This window comes from Oratosquilla oratoria, unplaced genomic scaffold (genome assembly GCF_046742065.1).
Source record: "Oratosquilla oratoria isolate Oo_2021 unplaced genomic scaffold, ASM4674206v1 SCAFFOLD61, whole genome shotgun sequence".
NCBI lineage: Eukaryota > Metazoa > Arthropoda > Malacostraca > Stomatopoda > Squillidae > Oratosquilla > Oratosquilla oratoria.
This window is the reverse complement of record NW_027467725.1, coordinates 854,079-863,513: the sequence shown is the minus strand read 5'-3', so window position 1 is coordinate 863,513 and position 9,435 is coordinate 854,079.

The window sequence follows — 9,435 nt, the reverse complement described above, 5'->3', positions numbered from 1 at the left end:
GAAGATCCAATCTATACTCTCAGGGCTGCTGCTGGTGTTTAGTGTGGTGCTCTGAATATTATTTTTAGGTTGGTTACAGTATGCCTTGTTTTCTATTGTCTGCAGCTTGTTGAGTTCGCTCTTTGTGAGAAAGATTGCTTCATTTGAGTGGAGTATACTAGGGATGGCGACATTTTTCAAGAACACTTTGCCGATGCTGATCCTGTTGCAGCCTCTTGCCGTTATTGAGGCTGTTTTATTAGCAAATGATATTGGTTTGCTAAAGATATTATTAATGTGTTCTTTGGGGCATTTCCTCTTATTCGTTATTTTTATTCCTAAGTATGTTATGGACTCCGTGACTTTTATTTCACTAATTTCTTTTGGGGACTGCTAGGTTGTAGGTTAGGATATTGCTCTTTGCTTTGTTTATTTTTAAACCACATTCTTCTCCAATCTCATTTAGTAACGTGAGTGCTTGTACCACTTCTTTTACAGATTTTTTTTAGTAGGAATCCGTCATCAGCAAAGAAAATTAAAGTAATTTGTATGATATGGTTTTTTGAAGCCTACTAGATGTAGGTCTAAGTATTTGATGATTAGATATGTTATCAATAGTGTAAGGCCAGAAACTTTAATTAAATATTATTTTCGTTTAATTGTATTTTTTCTAGATGATTCTATAAGCGAGATCGCTGAGCATCATGGGTAAACTGTAGCTCCTCCCATCCGTGAAGTCATTAGAACGGATTCGGATGTAAACATAGGCTAGGAACCTTAGCTTTAATAGAACGAGAACAATTCCCAACCTCCAGTTCAGGATTCCATTAGAAAAATAATTTAAGGGAGTTATGATATCTAAAGGTCAGTTCGAAAAGCGACATAACGAAGTCTTTAGTGATAGTACGAAGGGGTAGTCGGTAGTTTTAGACATAGATACGAACACCAGCCATGTTCTGTATTCAATGCGTTCCATAAAAATAATTGGAAATATATTGAAATAAGTGGAGATACATGGATATATGTACATATAATTGTTAGATCATGTTATTATGTATTGAGTGAAGTGAATCTAAGCCCCGATCATTCCCTTGACAGGGAGAAAATGGGTTGAGATGAAAATTACATGTGACGACACAACACAAAGTGACAAACATATGGTGTTATAGGGTATGTGATCGAAGGAATCTCTTATGATAAATAATGTGAAACTGTTAAGTGAAGTTTTGATCGAAAGTGTTCTCTCTCAAAGATATAGAAAAGTTTAGGTTAGGTTAGATAGGAAGTAGGTGAAATAAACATTTGGATAAGTGGCCAGAAGAGATCGTAAGAATCCATGTCCTCTTAACTACGCCATTCAACTCATCTACACCATGATAGTACAATTGGAAGTATACGAACGTGGGAAAGTATTTGTACAACGCTATCATGGTGGAGATGGGTTGAACGCAAAATTTCATATATTTGTATGTAACTCGAGCATACAAATATGTAAGAAAAAATGCGCTTAACCTTTATCTCACTTGATAGCCTAGTTGGAAAGTCACTGAGGCACTTGTCATGAGGACGCCGGGTTCGAGTCCTGTTCAGTACCACATTACAATTTCAGCATGCTGGCCTTTGATGGCTTAGAATTAAAGTGCATTGTGGTTGTTAAAATGTATCTCTAATCACCGGGACTCATTCAGTGTTGTATAAATACTTTCCCGCGTTCGTATACTTCCAATTGTACTATCATGGTGGAGATGGGTTGAACGCAAAATTTCATATATGTGTATGTAACTCGAGCATACAAATATGTAAGAAAAATGCGTTTAACCTTTATCTCTCTTGATAGCCTATTTGGAAAGTCACTGTGGCACTTGTCATGAGGATGCCGGGTTCGAGTCCTGTGCAGTACCACATTTCAATTTCAGCATGCTGGCCTTTGATGGCTTAGAATTAAAGTGCATTGTGGTTGTTAGAATGTATCTCTAATCACTGGGGCCCATTCAGTGTTGTGCAAATACTTTCCCCGCGTTCGTATACTTCCAATTGTACTATCATGGTGGAGATGAGTTGAACGCAAAATTGCATATATGTGTATGTAGCTCTAGCATACAAATATGTAAGAAAAATGCGCTTAACCTTTATCTCTCTTGATAGCTTAGTTGGAAAGTCACTGTCGCACATGTCATGAGGATGCCGGGTTCGAGTCCTGTGCAGTACCACATTTCAATTTCAGCATGCTGGCCTTTGATGGCTTAGAATTAAAGTGCATTGTGGTTGTTAGAATGTATCTCTAATCACTGGGACCCATTCAGTGTTGTACAAACCCTTTGCCGCGTTCGTATACTTCCAATTGTACTATCATGGTGGAGATGGGTTGAACGCAAAATTTCATATATGTGTATGTAACTCGAACATACAAATATGTAAGAAAAATGCGCTAAACCTTTATCTCTCTTGATAGCCTATTTGGAAAGTCACTGTGGCACTTGTCATGAGGATGCCGGGTTCGAGTCCTGTGCAGTACCACATTTCAATTTCAGCATGCTGGCCTTTGATGGCTTAGAATTAAAGTGCATTGTGGTTGTTAGAATGTATCTCTAATCACTGGGGCCCATTCAGTGTTGTGCAAATACTTTCCCGCGTTCGTATACTTCCAATTGTACTATCATGGTGGAGATGGGTTGAACGCAAAATTTCATATATGTGTATGCAGCTCTAGCATACAAATATGTAAGAAAAAATGCGCTTAACCTTTATCTCTCTTGATAGCTTAGTTGGAAAGTCACTGTCGCACATGTCATGAGGATGCCGGGTTCGAGTCCTGTGCAGTACCACATTACAATTTCAGCATGCTGGCCTTTGATGGCTTAGAATTAAAGTGCATTGTGGTTGTTAAAATGTATCTCTAATCACTGGGACCCATTCAGTGTTGTACAAACCCTTTGCCACGTTCGTTACTTCCAATTGTACTATCATGGTGGAGATGGGTTGAACGCAAAATTTCATATATGTGTATGTAGCTCTAGCATACAAATATGTAAGAAAAAATGCGCTTAACCTTTATCTCTCTTGATAGCCTAGTTGGAAAGTCACTGTCGCACATGTCATGAGGATGCCGGATTCGGGTCCTGTACAGTACCACATTACAATTTCAGCATGCTGGCCTTTGATGGCTTAGAATTAAAGTGCATTGTGGTTGTTAAAATGTATCTCTAATCACTGGGACCCATTCAGTGTTGTACATATACTTTATCCGGGTTAGTATACTTCTAATTGTACTATCATGGTGGAGATGAGTTGAATGCAAAATTTCATATATGTGTATGTAACTCGAACATACAAATATGTAAGGAAAAATGCGCTTAACCTTTATCTCTCTTGATAACCTAGTTGGAAAGTCACTGTGGCACTTGTCATGAGGATGCCGGGTTCGAGTTCTGGGCAGTACCACATTTCAATTTCAGCATGCTGGCCTTTGATGGCTTAGAATTAAAGTGCATTGTGGTTGTTAAAATGTATCTCTAATCACTGGGACCCATTCAATGTTGTACAAATACTTTCCCGTGTTCGTATACTTCCAATTGTACTATCATGGTGGAGATGGGTTGAACGCAAAATTGCATATATGTGTATGTAACTCGAGCATACAAATATGTAAGAAAAATGCGCTAAACCTTTATCTCTCTTGATAGCCTGGTTGGAAAGTCACTGTGGCACTTGTCATGTTAGCGGCAGATGATTCTTTCCCCGCGAGGCGGCGGACGATTTCTTTCACGCGAGGCCCCATCGAAGAACGGCCCATTCATCGCGTGGACCACAGCTGCGCTTACCTCCACTTCCAAGAAGAGAGGCCTTTCATTACGAGAGGCCCATCGAAGAACGGCCCATTCACCGCGTGGACCTCAGCTGCGCTATCAGAGGTCATGAAGTGACCTCCCCTACATTCATCTGTCAAATCACCCAAACAACACGACTTTGCGCTCAATCCAGGGTCAGAGTTCACACCTACGGCTCTGGCCCCCTCTTGCACCTCAAGACATTCTATTGGCTACCCTTCTCGGGGGGCACGCCCATTTTTTCATATAATTGGCTGCCTTCTTGTGGGCACGCCCATTTTTGTAATTAGATTAAGTTAGCTAGGAAAATCTGGTATTTCCGAAGTTTCTTCGAACCTACCAGCCATGTTTGTAGACAGAACTAGGCAGACCGAAATAAAGAGAAGAACTACCCAAGTGTTTGGAAGCACCACAAACCAACCTTCCAACAGTCATGAGGATGCCGGGTTCGAGTCCTGTACAGTACCACATTTCAATTTCAGCATGCTGGCCTTTGATGGCTTAGAATTAAAGTGCATTGTGGTTGTTAAAATGTATCTCTAATCACTGGGACCCATTCAGTGTTGTACATATATATATATATATATATATATATATATATATATATATATATATATGAATATATACATATATATATATGTATGTTTCTTAAGACAGATTGAATATTTTTTTTTTAGAAGCTCCGCCATGGGATACGAACCCTGACCCGTGCGTCGAAAATCACGAGGTCGAAGATCTCGTCTTGACCTCGTGATTTTCGATGCACGGGTCAGGGTTCGTATCCCATGGCGGAGCTTCTAAAAAAAGCATATATATATATATATATATATATATATATATATATATATATATATATATATATATATACACACAGACACACACACACACACACACACACACACACACACACACACACACACACACACACACACACACACACACACACACACACACACACACACACACACACATATGTATATATATATATATATATATATATATAAGTATGTATATATATATATATATATATATATATATATATATACACGCACACACACACACACACACACACACACACACACACACACACACACACACACACACACACACACACACACACACACACACACACACACACACACACACACACTTCAACGAACGGACGGCTTAGAAGACGTTCTGAAGAAAATTGAAGTTTCGTGGATCCCAACGCAAAGAGAAGTGCCTATTGTATTTACAGGGAGGGGGGAAATTGCTCGTGGGGTAGTGGGAAAGTAGGGAAAGAGGAGAAGGGGAGGGATTGCTGAGGGAAATGGAAGGAAATGAGGAAGGAGAGGACTTGGCCCAGGCAGACAGGCGAAAGGTAAACAAACGACCCCCCGACCAGCTGAGCGACGATGAAATGTCTAATAAAAATGTAAAGATTAGAAGTATAGATAAGAGCAATACAGTAGAAAGTGATGAGAATATTTTCCAGGGATTTAAAGAGGGTGGGGGGGGACACAACCCCACCCCACCCCCCCCACCCCACCCCACCCCGACTGACAAGACTAGAAGAGAAGGTCGATAAGATGATCGAGGACTTGGAGCGTAGGTTCGGTCATGTTAACAACATTATACGGAGAGTTGAAAAATTGGAAGAACTAGAGAAGGCGAACAAAAACTTAACTAAGGAAATTGAAGAATTAAAAAAACAGTTAAAAGAAGTAAAAGAAGAGAATAAAGTCTTAAAGGAGAATAATAAGGAGAACAAGGAGGGTTGGAAAAAAATTCAAGAAAATAGCAAAGTTGCATTCACTGACATAATCAGACAGCAAATGAATGAACAAACTGAAAACTCAGTTATTAAAGTGATGAGACAGAAGGAGAATATAGTAAGAGACTTAGCAGACAGAAAGAAATGTATAATTATATTAGGAATGGAAGAGAAACATAACCCAGATAGAACCACAAGAAGCAAAGAGGAAAATGAAAAAGTAAGAAATTTACTAGAATTAGTTCAGGAAGATGAACCAGAAATAATGAAACAAATCGAAGAGAAATTCAGGCTCGGGAAATATAGTACAGACAAGACCAGACCAATTAAGATTAAATTCAGGTCACAAACTACGGCTGAGAATATCTTATCCAAAACAGGGAAACTAGCAACAAGTGAACAATATAAAAAGGTATGGATAAAAAGGGAAATGAATAAAGAGGAAAGAGAGGAAGAAAAACAGAAAAGACTTGAAGCAAAGGAAAAAAACGAGATAAGAACGGAGTCAGAAAAAGAGAGATTCTATTGGAGAGTAGTGAATATGAAACTAAAGAAAGTCGACATACAAGAGAAAAACAAAAGGGAAACAGAGAACACAATGGAAGTGGCAGAAAAGTAAGAGTGTCTTACACAAATATAGATGGATTAATAACAGGATTGAATGAGCTGAATGATTATTTGAAAGAAAAAGAACCAGACATAATGGGAATTGTAGAAACAAAATTAAAAGGTCCACTACCACCCAACAGTGTAGGACATGATGCATATAATTATTGGATTAGAAACAGAGTGAAAAAGGAAGGGGGTGGAGTTATGTTCCTGACTAAGAAGGATATAAACGTGAAGTGTGTCACATATGGAAAGAATACAGTAGAGATGATAATGATGGAAGTAGAAGACAGAGATAAGAAGAGCAGAAAGTTTGTGATAAATTATGTGCCCCCGAAAACAGCCTCATGGGAAGAGAGTGAACATAAAAGTATGTTAGAGGACACAAAGATAACATTAAACAAGATAATGGAAGAGGGAGGAAAAATAGTTATGATGGGCGACTTTAATTGCAAAGAAATCTGCTGGGAAGAAATGACAGTAAAGGGTGGAGACGGCTCATGGGGAAACGCTCTACTTGAGATGGTTACTGACCATACAATGACACAATGGATACAGGAGAACACTAGGTATAGAAATGAAGAAGAGCCATCGAGACTAGACCTAGTAATTACATCCGAACCTAGAATAGTGGATAACATTGAATATAAAACACCAATAAGTAAAAGTGACCACATATTGATTGAACTGGAACTTAATGAAGAAAAATATATGAAAAGAAATGAACAATATAGAAAAGGAAGAATGATGTATGAAAAAACAAACTTTGATAAAATAAGAGAATTCTTTCAACAAGAAAACTGGGAAGAAATATACAAAGAAGAAACAGCAGTAGAAGAGAAATGGAATATTTTGACAAAAATTTACAAAAAAGGAGTGGAAAAGTATGTCCCAAGACAAAAACAAGAAAAAGAATATGTAAAATGCTGGTACAACAAAAGCTGTAGGTAGTTAAAAGACAAAAGAGACAAAGCCTGGACCAGATGGAAAAAAGACAGAAGACCTGAAAAATGGAAAATATATACTAGTTATAGAAATGAATATGTACAAATGTGCAGAGAGGAAAAGAGAAAATATGAAAAAGATATCATAGAAAAGTGTAAAGATCAACCAAAACTATTCTACAGATTTCTAAACAATAAACTGAAAAACAAACAAGACTTGGAGAAATTAAGACAGGAGGGAGTTGAATACACTGAGGAAATGGAAATGGCGGAAATTATGAACAAACATTTTAAATCAGTGTTTACAAGGAAGAACATACAACCTGAAGAGAACGAATGGAAAGAGAAAGTCCCCCCTATGGAAGAAATAGAAGTAACAAAGAATGAAATATTAACACACTTGAGTAATCTTGATGTCAGAAAATCGCATGGACCAGATGAAATAGCAAACTGGATACTGAAAGAATGCAGGAATAAACTGGCAGACAAAATACATAGCATACTAAATAGTTCCATGAAAGAAGGAAAAGTTCCAGAAGATTGGAAAAAAGCAAATATAGTACCTATATATAAAGGAGGAAATAAAGAAGAACCTACCAACTATAGACCAGTCTCTCTAACAAGTACAATAGCAAAAATTTGTGAAAGAATTATCAAAAGTAGATGGGTAAAATATTTAGAAAAAAACAAAGTGTTAAATCCAAGGCAATTTGGATTCAGACAAGGACGATCATGCGTCACCAATTTAATATGTTTCTATTCAAGGCTAATAGATATAATACAAGAAAGAGATGGATGGGCGGACTGTGCATTTTTAGATCTAAAGAAAGCTTTTGACAAAGTACCACATAAGAAGTTGCTTAAGAAATTAGAAACTAAAGGAGGAATACAGGGCAAACTACTAAATTGGATGGAGGACTTTTTGCAAGAAAGAAAAATGAGAGTAGTGATAAGAAACCAGCACTCAAAATGGGATGAAGTAATAAGCGGTGTTCCGCAGGGAACAGTTCTGGCCCCAATAATGTTTGCTATATATATATTAATGATATGGATGAAGGAATTGAAAGCTATATGAGCTTCTTTGCAGATGATGCAAAACTACTGAAAAGAGTGAAAACTGAAGAAGATTGTGAATCACTACAGAGAGATCTAAATAAAGTACAAGAATGGAGTAGGAAGTGGGAGATGGAGTTCAATACAAAAAAGTGTAGTATAATGGAATTTGGAAAAAGCAAAAACAGAATAACAGGAGCATATAAATTGGGAGAAGAAGGAATAAAAAAAGTAGAAAATGAGAAGGACCTGGGAGTCATTGTTATGAATAATATGTCACCTGAGAAACATATAAATAAGATTTTTTGAGAAACTTATAATTTAATAAGAACAATCAAAGTGGCATTTACATACCTGGATGAAGAAATGGTGAAGAAAATCCTAATCACCCTGATAAGACCAAGATTGGAATATGCAGCAACGATATGGTCACCAAGTACAAAAAAATGTATAAAAAAAACTTGAAAGAATACAAAGAGCAATTACAAAATTGGCACCAACACTCTCAAAACTATCATATGAAGAGAGACTAGAAAAACTTGAACTACAGACACTAGAACAAAGAAGGGAGAGAGGAGATTTGATATCTATTTACAGAATCATGAAAGGCATAGAAATTACTGATAGAGAGAATCTGATAAAATGGGATGACAGAAATACAAGAGGACACGGAAAGAAAATAAAAAAAGACAGCTATAGAAGAGATTTGAAAAAGAACAGCTTTCCTCACAGAGTAATAGACAGTTGGAACAAGTTAGATGAGAAAGTGGTGTGTGCAAAAACAATACATGAATTTAAAAATAGTTTAGATAAAATGAGATATGAAGACGGGACCCCACGAGCATAGCTCCCCTTCCCGTAAAATACAACTAGGTAAATACACACACACACACACACACACACACACACACACACACACACACACACACACACACACACACACACACACACACACACACACACACACACACACACACACACACACACACACACACACACACACACACACACACACACACACACACACACACACACACACACACACACACACACACACACACACACACACACACACACACACACACACACACACACACACACACACACACACACACACACACACACACACACACACACACATATATATATACAGGTAAACGTCGACTTACGATGGCCGCGACTTACGATTGTTCGACTTTACGATGACGACGACGACGACGACGATATGATAATTTAACCCCTTCCATACGGTGCCGCACACGTAGGC